Below are 13,197 nucleotides of genomic sequence, written 5' to 3' on the forward strand. Positions count from 1 at the left end.
CTACTTCCTGCAAAGGTGATGAGGTTTTCACAGTCCAATAATTTCCAAACTTTGTAGCACAAGGGAATCAGCTGAGAATCTTAAATACAGATACGTGGCTCAATTGCTGACACTCAGATTTAACAGATATGGCTTGCAGCACTGGCATCAGTGTTTTCAAAAGATTTCCAGGTGATTCCTTTTCCTTCCTACAAAGCAAGGATACCAAGGGCAAACAGCAGTATGCCATTAATCCATTAACTTTGGAATTCTGTGGCGATTCAATTCTGTTATTAGCAGGCATTTGCTTTTCTTTTAAAAGTGAAGTTTAAAGAAAACAAACCCTTGGATAAGAATGGAATACCCAATAGAGGATTATTTGGAGTGTCTGCTCCAACAAAACAAAAAAGTCACATCAGAGACAGCCATACCTGACTGACATTACTGACATAATATATTGCTAACATGTTCTAGGAAGAAGTCACAAGACTAGTGTTCCCCCAACTATAGCAAGCATTAGGATCACCTGGAGAGCTGTTAAGATAGCTTCTTGGGACATACCCACAGGGAATCTATTCCTTAGCCCTGAGGTGGAACTCATGAATTTTCACTTCTAAGAATTTCCAGGTATTACTGGTTCTGCAGATCCAGGGAGCACACTTTGTGTAAATCATTGAGAAAAGCCAAACAAGCATTTAGTGGCTTAAATTTACCCAAAAAGATGTTGGCACATGCTTGCCCTCAGGTCAGTTGCTAAGGAGCTCATGGAAGAGCATGAGCGATCTAATAAGTAGCAATTAGTTTTTTTCTAGATCTAGCAGAGATCCAATTTAGATTATAGAAAATTATATTCACCTCAATATTTGGAAGGCAGACAGTACCCTGACGTTTTCTTAGATACCTTATGAACCTCTTTGCTTGGAACCTCTTCACCTCAGCCTGGTCCTCAAAGAATATGACAAAACAAGGAATTTCCATCTCTTCTTTGTAACAGGAGGCCTGGGATAGAGGTGACAATGGGCAGAGACTCGGGGTGAGAGAAGCTGATCTTTAAAATAGGAATCACACAAACTCACTTTGTTGTTTCAATAGTTGTCTAGAAAGAGACTTCTGTTAGTCATTCTTGAGAGCTATTTTTGTCCTTTGACTTACAGAAAGCCTAGGTTCAGGGAGACAGCCAGAGCCATCTCAGAGAATCCATGCAGATTCCAATATACTTGTGTCTGGTCTTTGGATGTTATGGCTTTTTTAAGGTCAGGTTATATATGCTAGTATGTTTATCCATTAATTGTGTACACCCATGACAAGAAGTCCTACATAAAGAAAGTGAAATTCTAAAGCCAATCTATTTCGTTACATTTTTACATTATAAAATTACACATAGGTATAAAGTTGTTCACCTGCTCATAGGATGAGCTATAACTTTCCTAATCATAGTCCATGACTTGCAATCACAATGTCTACATCATTGGGCCACAGAGCATCAGTATCCTAGCCACTGAGTTGCTGTTTTATCTAGTATAAACTTGGCCATAAGCACTACTAAAGAGATAGCAAATAAAGTATCACCAGATCAGAATTAAAACACTCACAGTTTATCAAGAGCCCATACTAACCATGAATAAATATGCATCACCCATATGGAGCTGGCGAGCTGCTAGTTGGTTGATAGGAGCTATGCATTCTTCAGAGATCGGTCCCTTGTTCTCCTCCTCTTCTTCCTGCTCAGCCATAAATTGCGTTACCAGCTAAGGGAGAGGACTTCTTAAATACTGACAGGGATGTAGCTGTCCCCCTTCTAACAACAAGATGAAATTCCATTCAGCTGAGATTAACAGCTACTAATCTACCCAAATGGGGACATTGTTTTTGGATGAAAGAACCAATCTGACTAGGGAAAAGTTAAAAATACAGTTGATGGGGAGGGGAGTAACTTAAATCTTTGTAACCCAGTCAGTATTCAGAGGTCTTTCTCATCTTCTCCGTAAGACTTGAGAAGCATGCTAAACTGAGTAGTGAAGTTTTAATAGAATGATTTCAGTAGCTTTAATTTTTTTTCCTTTCTCAAAAACTATCATGGTATAGCATGGCAAATCCAGTGGTAAAACTAAGAAGACTGGCTTAATTATAGGGGACCACCCTTTTCCTTCATAAGTGATCTATACACATTGCTCTAAAGATAAGATGCCATTCTGAAGAATCAAAATCATTAACTGAGGGGATGACAGCAAATTTCATCGAGAAACTGGCATTTTAATTTGGCCTTGCAAGGCTGACAAGAATATAGAGAAATGGAAAGGGAAGAAAGGTGTTCCACCTGAAGAACAGGCACAGGCAAGCTATAGAAACAAGATGAGTTAGTGGTTTCTCTAAATTATGGTAAGACTGCCGCACTTGGAACCCTTTGGCTTCTTCCTTTAACTATCTCCCAAATGTGTCCCAAAACATGTCTTCTTCATTTGCTTGCCTTGAGAGCAGGGATTGTTCTACCAACCCCCAACCCTCCACCCCACCACCCTGCGGGAGGCGGAGGGCAGGGGCACAGATTCCCATAGCTAGTAATGGGGTGCTTTGTAGGTAAAAAGTGCTGAATCCATGCTGATTAAATAAAAGCATATTTTACATATGAGTAAAGCACAAGATTTCCCCCAAGTCTGGTGGATTTCTAGTATGAACTAAACCATGTCTGCTTGAACTGATAAAGGAATGGCCATCTCCAAAAGTCTCCCCAGCTGAGGTGGTGAGGAGGGCACCTCCTGAGGGAGAGTGCATCCTAAGGGAGGTGCCAAGAATTTCAAGTTTGACTCAGCCACAAAGATGAGGCCATCCTAGGGAAGGGATGATCCAATGATCATAAAAATAGCCTGTGTGTCACTTTTATTTCCTGACCCAAAGCTGCCCTTATGCCCAAGTGTATTTATGTCATAGTCTCAGGAAGAGAGGGGTGCTTCAAGGAAGTTCTTTTGAAACCATAGTTTGCATATAAATCACCTGAGGCTTTTGTTAAACTGCAAAATCTGGTGGGGTCTAGCCTGCTGCCTTTCTAAAATGCTTCCAAATGCTGCCTATTAGTGGACACACCTGGAATAGAAAGGTTTAAGTACATTCCTAAAAAGCGAATTCAGTAAAAATCCTGTAGGACCCAAGTGGCACTGCTGGGGAGCCTTTAGTAAGGGAGGTAACAATGGGCATCTCCTGTCCTTCAGCATCTCCTGCCCTGCCTTGTGCTCCCAAGCTTCAGGACCCCTGGCAACCTCCTGGTGAGGCCAGAGCTGGGGCAGTCTGTAGTGTCTAACTCTGGAGGTTAGAGTAGAGCAGGTGAAGAGGAAAGCAGATGGTAACTGGTCAGATGGCTAACTGGATTTGCTTCTAAAACATTACCCAATATTCCCTTCCTCCAAATTTGGGGTACATTTCAGGAGATTAAACTTCTACACAAGCAATAGGGATAAGTGCCAATAAAATCTGGATAATTAGTTAATATGACCAATCTATAAGATAGTGAGTCTAGAAGATGTAGATTTTACTTACTGGGAGATATTAGGAGAGTTTGATTATTTCTGAATGATCCATAAGATCCATAGGATCCATGGAAATGTAATCACTCCATTATTCTACCATTCCATCTGGACCAAAACGCAGGGCTGAATACATGCAGACAAAATATTTCTGTTCTTGTGATTAGATATTAGGAAACATTTCTCTCTACCTATTTAAAAACTACCTCACCAATATGTAGAAAATGAGTGGAAAGGAACATATCACCATCGACAGCAGTTGTGGCAGGATTATAGACATACTCGTGGTTTTTCCCTTTTTAAAATTTTCCATATATTTTGAACTTTTTAATAATCATATACATTTTATCACTTTCAAAAAGGAACCTAGCAGGTCCCTATCTAGAAAAGTAGCTCAATGCCAATCCATAATAGAAGCTCTACATACAAATTTGTTTTGTATTACTTTTTGTAATTATAAATGTAAGGCATAAGCATTATAAAACATTATAGTGTTACAGAAATACATAATTAGAAAGTGAAAGCTGATGGCAAACACTTTGGTTCTAATATGTATATATTTAAAAATGTACTAGGATCCAGAATATGATTACATTGTGGAAACCTGATGACTTGGACTTTGAAATATAGAATATGATCAGACTGGATTTTTTAAATTCTTACAATCTCTCCTCTGGAATGTGCTGGAAATACAAACTTTTCAAAAAGTTATGTGACTCCTCATAATTTTTTTGTTTATTTTTCTTAATCCAAACTTTCTGCCTTTACAGTGTTACTTTACCCTCTCACCTCTCTAATGAGGAAGAAACAAATGGCTCTCTTCTGTACCTTATTTTACCTAGAAATTCTTATCTTTCAAAATAAAATCTCCTTAGTACAGCATTACTTTTTTATTATTATTTTCTTTGTGCACACATTTTCCTTACTCCTTTATAATCTTGATGAGGAAAATGGTCAAATCTTAGTCATCTTTGTGTCTCCCAGAGCATTTTATATGCTGTCCTGCTCATAGAAGTCATTCAGTAAGTCATATTGACCTACAAAATTTGAAAGTAAACAGAATCCTAACAGTTCAAAGCTTTTGATCATAGAAGTGGAAGCAATGGGAAGAGCAAGATACCCTGTGATTCTTAGGAAAACAGATTTCAAAAATTCCTGAAAATTATGGGAGAAAGCAGGCATTTTCATGTTAAATGTCTTCCAAATGGGAACCACATTTAACACAGTACTGGGCATTGACTGAGTCTTTAATAAATGTTCATAAATGAAAGAGTTAATCAATGAAGACAGTTATTAAGAGAGCTGAATGGAATGGTAAGCCTTAAAAGTAGAAATGTCAGCAGTGATTCTGATGACAGAAACAGTATCTGAAGAAATCCATGTGTTATGACATACTCATCCGTCTACTAGCAGCTACCACTCTCCCCAGACTGACCTCTGCTTCCAGACTAGCAGGGCCCTCACGCCCTCAGAACATATTTTCTGACTTTTATAGTCTTGGTTATAGTAATTCTTTCCACACCCTTTAACTGCCTGCTTTTCCATAGTTCCTCTCTACTAGTTCATTGCCCCTTGAAGATGTTGGTTGCTGTGTCATGACTTAGTATCACCAGTGTGTTGCAGGTGGCAAAGAGCAGGTCAACATAGGTTGGCAATGAATGTACATTCACTATGAGTGAATTAGTAAATGATTGTGCATTTAAAGAACAAACAAGTAAAGTTGATAAATTAATGTGTGCGGGGAGCCACCCCTGAGCTATTTGAGCATCTTCACTGGGCCTTGGAGTCAAGGAGATTTTGATTTGGCATCGCAAGCTGTTTTGTGGCTCCTCCCACTTAATGGAATGTGCAATGCATGTGACCTCAGTCTTCCTTTGGGAAAGAAGACTGATCTTTTAGCTCCAGAGTTGGGTGTGATTCACTGGGAACTGGATAGCCCACCTCCTACCTTAATTGGCTGAGAACATTCTGTGAAAGCCTTTGAAGTTTTCCCCCATATTAAACAAACAAACAAACAAACAAACATGGGCTCTTGCTCTCTTTCCAGTGTGGGAACTTGACCCTTAAGGTCAAAGATCCATCCTCTGGCCCCACTCTTTAAAACAATTTTCTGTGTCATGTGATTTTTTTGCCATATTTCTTAGCCAGCCCACTCCATGAAAGGGAAACCCAAATTTCATAGCCCACACAGGATGTGGCAGATAAGTATAAGAATCCAGAAATGGGGACATGAAAATACAAATGAATATTAGAAAGTAAAGACTTTCATGTGTGTTAGGGCTTAAATATAGACTTTTTTTTAGTTATGTTTAAACATTTTTATGAATGGTAAAAAAAAGTATTATTTTTAAATTTTGTATTGACACAGAAACTTGTACCTATTTATGGGTTCTGCAGAGGGACTTGCCCTTCGAGCATAGACTGGGGAGCTTGAGGGCGTGTGGAAACTGCTCCAGAGACGGTTTCAGAGAACAGTGTCTGCTTTATTGCACAGCAGAAATAGCTTTTATAGTGAGTACGTGCCAATTTACGCATAACAGTCATGATATATGATATAGGCCATACACAACATATCATCTTACAGGAGTCTGGACACCAAGAGTTCAGGAATTGCCATAGCTCGACCTTGCAGGGGATAACTTCTTGTCAAAAGAGCAAGGAAATTGCGCTTGCCAATGTTCTGACAGCGCTTTGTCCCAAAACATGGCGTTCTATGTTAGGACTTCCCTGCTGCACAATGAGCAAGATAAGCATTCCTCCATGTAGGTCCAGAGTCAGGCCCTGCAACAGGGTTATAGTCCGATAGTACAACATATGTTTATAATGTACAATGATCAAATCATTATAGTCAGCATTTTCATCACCTTAAACATTAATCATTTCTTTACTCTGGGAAGCTTTGAACTCCTATCTTCTAATTCTTTACAAAATATATGATCAATTGTTATAAACTATACTCACTTCTCTATACTGTAGAACACTAGAACTTATCCTTTCTATCTAACTGTATTTTGGTACCAATTATCTGACCTCTTCTATCTCCTTCCTTCCTATACTCCCTGGTCTCTAGTGATTAGTATTCTATACTCCTATGAAATAAACTCTTTTACTTCCACATATGAATTAAAGCATTTGGATTTGTCCTTCTGTACTACCTCATTTATTTAACATAATGTCATCTAGTTATATTATAGCAAATTACAGAATTTTTTATTGGTGATTTATATTTCGTAATGTACCACATTTTCTATATCCATTCATCTATTGATGAATACCTTGATAAACTCCATATTTTGGTTATATTGAATAGTGCTAGAATAACTATAGGAATAGAAATATGTCTCTAATATCCCATTTTTAATAGGAACAGAAGTATGACTCTGATATACTGCTTTTATTTCCTTTGGCTTCACACAACACTGGGATAGCTAGATAAAATGGTAGTTCTCATTTTACTTCTTGGAGGGTCATCCATAATGTTTTGCAAAATGTTTGCAATTAATTCATATTCTCACCAACAGTGTATAGGAGTTTCCCTTTTCCATTTCTCATCAACATGTTCATCTTTTTGATATTTGTGTCTCTGTTTTATGTCTTTTTGATTATAGCCATTCTAACTGGAGTGGGGTACTGTCTCATTTTGGCTTTGATTTTCATTTCCCTGAAGGTTAGTGATGTTGAAATTGCTTTTTTATACTTGTTGGTCATTTGTATATCTTCTTTATAAAAACATCTAATAAGAACCTTTGCTCATTTTTAAATATGATTTTTGCTTTTGCTGTTTAGATTTTTGAGTTTCTTTTTATAATCTGGGTATTATCCCTTGTCAAATGAATAGTTTGTAAGTTTTTTTCTTCTTATCTGCAATTGTCTCTTCACTTTGGTGACCATTTCTTTTGCCTTGCAGAGCTTTTTACTTTAACATAATCTCATTGTTGGTTTTTGGTTTTGTTGCTTGTGACTTTGAAGTCTTTTTTTGTTTTGCAATAAGAAAAATCACTAATATTTTTATTCTTCCTGTCAAGCTACCATAAATATTTCTGTTGTCGCACTTTCTTAAAGTATAAACCCACAGTAGATATTTTTAACTTCAGCATATCAGTTATTCTTCCTTTTAACCAATGTCTGCAAACTTCTATAGCAGGCATTTATTAGAGTTTGATTTCCTCAGCTTTTTGCAGAAAAACATGTGTGATTATCTAACTGTCCTGGAGTCATGGGTAGAATGTTCTCTCTCTTTCTTGTCAGTTTCAGTGGTCTCAGTTCATGGACAGCCAGCTCCTTCCCTCTGGGCCCAAAGCAGGCAGAACATTGTGGTGGAAGGGCAGGGGTAGAGATAAGTTGCTTAGTTCATGACAGCCAGGAAGCAGAGAGCAGTGACTTTGAAGGCTTATCCAAAATACCTGTGTCTTGTATCAAATCCTTTAAGTGCTGAGAGCCATCCATGGACTATGTGTGGACCAAATTGACATGGAAGCCCGTTGCATAGAAAAATCTGTTATTTGGGAACTTCCAGCAGCAATCCTGCTGGTAAGATCACCCAGATACATGAGAATACTATTCAGCTCTGCCAGGTCCCACACAGCATGGGAGATGGGGTGACCTGCTACAGCCACATAGCCTCTCAGTGATGGGTGTAGCCTGCAAAGATGCCAGTCAACCTGTTGACTGCAAGACACCATGAAGCAAGACTCCACCCTGAAACCTTATTCCTGCTTTTGATGTACTCCCTTAAATAAAACCACCAGAGCCATTTTCTAGTTGTTCTCTTCCAGCTCCTAGCAGGACTGGAAGATCCTATAAGGCATTCTGCTTTTAAAACCCATTCTTTAACTCTATCTTTTATTTCTTCACTAATTATTTCAGACTCGATTTTCTCAGGTGGTTTATCCCCTCCTATGCAGGAAGAATTACCCCGAAGAAACGCTGGCTGCCTCATGATATTGAAGCATTTCTTTGTCTTCATGTTTAAGTGAAGTAGATTTTATGTGTTCAGAAATTTACCCATTTTTTAAAATTTAAATTTAAATTTTATTTTATTTTTTGCATATAAATGTTACTGATAGCCCCTGATGATACTTTTGTACTTCTGTGGTCAGGTATAATGTCTCCTTTCTCATGCCTGATTTTATTTATTCCGCTCATCTATTTAATTTATCAGTGAGTGTGACTAAAGGTTTGTTCTTTTTGCTTCTCTTTTCAAACAACCCTGTCTTTGTTTCATTGATCTTTTGCATTTTTTGTTGTTGTTTTTCTCTATTTGTTCATTCATTCCTACTCTACGTTTTGTTATTTGTCTCCTGCACACTTTAATTTTCTCTTTCTTTTCTGGTTCCTTGAGTTGTATCTTTAAGTTAGTAAATTATTTATTTATCTTTCTATTTGTTCGAGTAGGTGCTTACTGCTATAAACTTTCCCTATAAGACTTTTTAAAAATTGTATCCCAAAACTTTTGTTATGTTGTATTTCCATTTTTATTTGTTTCAAGAAAGATTTTAACATTCATTTTAATGTGATCATTGATCCATTGATCATTCAAAAGCTTGTTTAACAAGATCATGGCATTTGCAGGCAAATGGATACATTAGAGCAGATTATGCTAAGTGAAGTTAGCCAATCCCTAAAAAACAAATGCCAAATGTCTTCTCTGATATAAGGGGGGGGGGGTGACTCAAAATGGGATAGGGAAGAAGAGCATGAGAAGAAGACTACCACTAAATAGGGAAGAGAGGTGGGAGGGAAAAAGAGGGAGAAGGGGAGTTGCACGGAAGATGGAAGGAGAATCTCATTATTATACAGAATACATATATGATGTTGTAATGAGAAAAAGAAAAAAAAAGTGTGTCACATTAGATTGGATAGAGAGAAAGGATGGGAGAGGAGGGGAGGAGTAAGGAGGATAGGAAGGGCAGCAGAATAGAATTGACAATATGATTGATGTATGTACATCCCATGTATGTATTATATGCCAAAATTCATTCTTCTGTCATGTATGACTAAAAATAAATAAAGAAAGTAAGAAAGAAAAAAAAAGCTTGTTTAATTTTCATGCATCTCTAAAGTTTCTCTTGTTGATTTCTAGTTTCACTCCATGGTGTTTGGAGAAGATCCATGATATGATTTCTTTTTCTCTAATTTGTTGAGACTTCTTATCATATGATCTATCATGGAGATAGAGCCAAATGTTGATAAAAAGAATGTGTGATTTTTAGCTGTTTAATGAAATGTGTAAATATTTTCTAGTTTTATCTGGTGTATCATTTAAGAATCAAAGAAGGTCATTTATTGGATTGAAAACAAGTCAGCAAAATTCCTGGTAACAGATTACAAGGCATTGTACTCAACCATATCCTCTTTTCCAAGACAATGATTTGGATAAATAGAGTTTTACATTTTAATTAAATTTGCTAATTTCATAAATCTGGAGGGACTAATTAGCATGATGAATGACAGAACCAGTTATCAACAGAACACAGCTGGCTAAATCAACTGAAGTTAATATGATTAAGTGCAATTACAAGTGAACATAGAATCCTATATTTCAATTTAGTAAATCACTAGCCCATAACCAGGAAGGTAGAGATCTTATTAAACAGTAGTTCATGTGAAAAAGATATAGATTTTAAATTATTTGAACATCCAACCAGAAAGTTGACAGAAAAGCAAATGCAATTATTTTTTACCCTCTAACAAAAAAAGGTGTTTTTAAATCGAATGATTCATATAATTTCTTAGGCAACTATGTGCAGACGAGAGAGGGGTACTTTATTTTTTGGTCTAAAACTTGATGATCTTTTCTTTCTAGACCTTGGGACACTTTTCATGGCTCTCTGTGCTTCCTTTATCTCACACTTGTGGACTTCAGCCTGGTCAGTCAGGAGCTTCTTGTGGCCCTTGTCAGCCTTTAGCCTGTTGATGTGATCAATGAGAAATGCCTGTTTTTGAAAAATTCCCCTTTTACCTTTAAGTGTAGGCTGTGAAACACATGTTGGTTAGTCTTAGATTAGTAGCATCTAAACAGCCAGAGCAGAATTCTCATCTGCAAACAGGTTGCCTCCTTGGGCATTTATGCATCTGCAGTACTCTTTCACACACCTGTGCCCCACACCCTGGAATAAACGGTCATAGGCTTGCTGATGTTCACTCCATTTTTGATTAGTTTCTTGACAGCTGATGGGTGATGACATCAGCAATTTCTTTGGTCTCTTCACATCTAAGCAGAGTTCCCTTTTGTCATGGCAGGGGATACTGGAGGTGAGCCTCTTCTGAAACTTCATGTCTGAATTCAGCTTTCAATCAACTATTTAGAACTATATCCTAGGACATACCAGTCCTGTTGTAGCCATGTAATGACTCAGATTGTCAGGTTCAGCCACCCAACGCACACTTGGCTAGGGCTTCCCTGAAGTAGGTGATATATACTAAATGGTAATAGAGATGAACAAGCACTTGAGGACCTTTTTGTCTAATATTTTATCATGTTTATGTATCATTTCTGGTGTCACATTTTCAAGATATTGATAATCTATATCATAATTGGGTAGAAAGTTTTATTTATTTCAATATTTGTGTTTTAGAGTTCAGAAATGCTTAAAATTGAAGAAGTCAATACATAAAAATCCTTCCTAATAACCTTTTAAGGCAGATATTATTATTCTTTTTTAAATGAAAGTGAAAAAATTAAGAGAGGTCACATCACTTGCCCAGGATCACCTAATTAGAGGTACGATCAGTATTTGAACTCATCTGAATTTGACTCAAAAAGCCCAGGTTCTTTGAAATGTGTTATTTGCCCTATTCCAGGAAATATTTTCTTTCCTTGATTTATTTAATGGAAGGACATGAAAAGACCTATAAAGATACAAACATTCAAAACACAATTACATCTGGTGATAGATAGCTTAGGCAGAATGTTCACCTACCATGCATGAGGCCCTAGTTTTGATCCCCAGAACTGCAAAACTAACAATAACAAAAAAACGTGTATATTCTTCTATACTAAATATATATATATATATATATATATATATATATATATATATATATTATATAAATATGTATATTTATATATATAAAAAATATAAAATTTGATAAATTGCAAATAATTCTATATACAGTATTAGAAATATGAAATTTTTTCATTTCAGATATAACTATTTTTTCTAAATTGTTAACTACTTGTTGGAACTTTATTACATATAATTCTAATAAGAGTATATAAAATTAGAGCTTTCAAAACAAATACAGTTTTGTGACTTAATTAAAGATCACTGAATATATCTTTATTGCATTCTTTGGAAAATATAAACCATCTACTTTAAATAGACTTAGTAAAGTGGCAGGCATATAATTTTATATTAATATATATATATATATATATATATATATATATATCATAAATGTATAATCATAAATGTTTCATAGAAAATAAGATGAACCAGTTATAGGAATATATTCATATTAAGACTGCAGTGTTTTCCTGGAGATATAATCAAAAGTCTCAAAGACTTGTATGTAAAGCAACCATTATAGTGACTTCTGAAGTTTCAAATGATAAATGTTAATTTAGTGGTCCACTTAAATGCAGATTGCAATAAAAAATAGTTTTTAAAAATGTTCTTGCCCACCACAAAGCAATTCAGCCATCTCCCAAGAGAAGGGACACTGTGAGCTCTCACAAGTGCATTTAGTGTCTACACACACACACACATACACGCACAAATATGCACACACATGCGCACATGCACCATCATCACCACAACTACCAGCAACAAACAACATAAGCAACAAAGAACTTCTATAATAATCTATAGTCTGGACAGTCCATTTCTTGGTCAGTATCTCTGAAGTTTTGGAACATTAGCACTGCTGGGAAAAACATGCCTAGTATTTGGTGTGGAAAGCCCCAACCTGTCCGCTTCTTGGAGGAACATGTATTTGGTTCTGATTTCAACTTAATTTGATCCAGTGGCTGGAAACAGGGCTACTGAACTAACAACCAACACTAGCATGTCCTTCAGTTGGGAGAAGATCAGAAAGGAATTAAGTCTGGGTGTTGGGAGGAGGGTGATATTGGTGAGTTTCATTGGCAAGGGCTAAAATGCTGGCAAGGTGTCACACAGAAATATGATCTTAAATAAACCAAGTGGGGAAGAGGAGGATTTTGTTCTTGTTTTCTCCCATTCCCCTTTCCTCTAGGAAATCTAGATTATTGGATGAAATTTTGTGATTAGTTTTTATTTTCTTATACATTTTATTATCTTCACTTTTATAGTTTGGACCTGAATAGTGGATTTTAAATGCCTGATTGATGTGAGCCATGTGTAGTGCCATGGTGAAGAACACAGGCTTCAGCAGTGACAGTCTGTGTTTGAATCCTGTCTTTGCCAATTTATACAATTCAAGGCACTTTTCTAGACGCTGGGAACATAGCAGTAAAGACAACAGATGGAAGTCCCTGTGTTCATCAACCATATCTAATTAGGACATTAATTATTTTTTAACTCCTCTTCCTCTTCCATAGGATCACAAGTATTCTTATTTGGGGGGTTCACTTTAAGTGTTAACTGAGTTGATACACAGACAAATGCTTAGAAACAAACTTTCACATACAAAGCAGTTAATAAATATTGGCTATTAAATATAGGACTCCCTTTTCCTATTTTGGTTGCTGTTAACTTGTTTTACTGTGAAGGGTAAC

General features: G+C 36.5%; 2 protein-coding genes across 2 annotated transcripts in view; both read right to left on the reverse strand.

Annotated features, from left to right (window-relative positions):
- The window catches only part of St3gal6 (ST3 beta-galactoside alpha-2,3-sialyltransferase 6), a 330,280-nt gene that overhangs the window by 173,703 nt on the left and 143,380 nt on the right, over nucleotides 1-13,197 (reverse strand). The window lies entirely within an intron of this gene.
- The window catches only part of LOC139706665 (ferritin, higher subunit-like), a 46,831-nt gene that overhangs the window by 1,350 nt on the left and 32,284 nt on the right, over nucleotides 1-13,197 (reverse strand). The gene's annotated exons all lie outside the window — the stretch shown is intronic.

Source organism: Marmota flaviventris, chromosome 8, assembly GCF_047511675.1.
Source record: "Marmota flaviventris isolate mMarFla1 chromosome 8, mMarFla1.hap1, whole genome shotgun sequence".
NCBI lineage: Eukaryota > Metazoa > Chordata > Mammalia > Rodentia > Sciuridae > Marmota > Marmota flaviventris.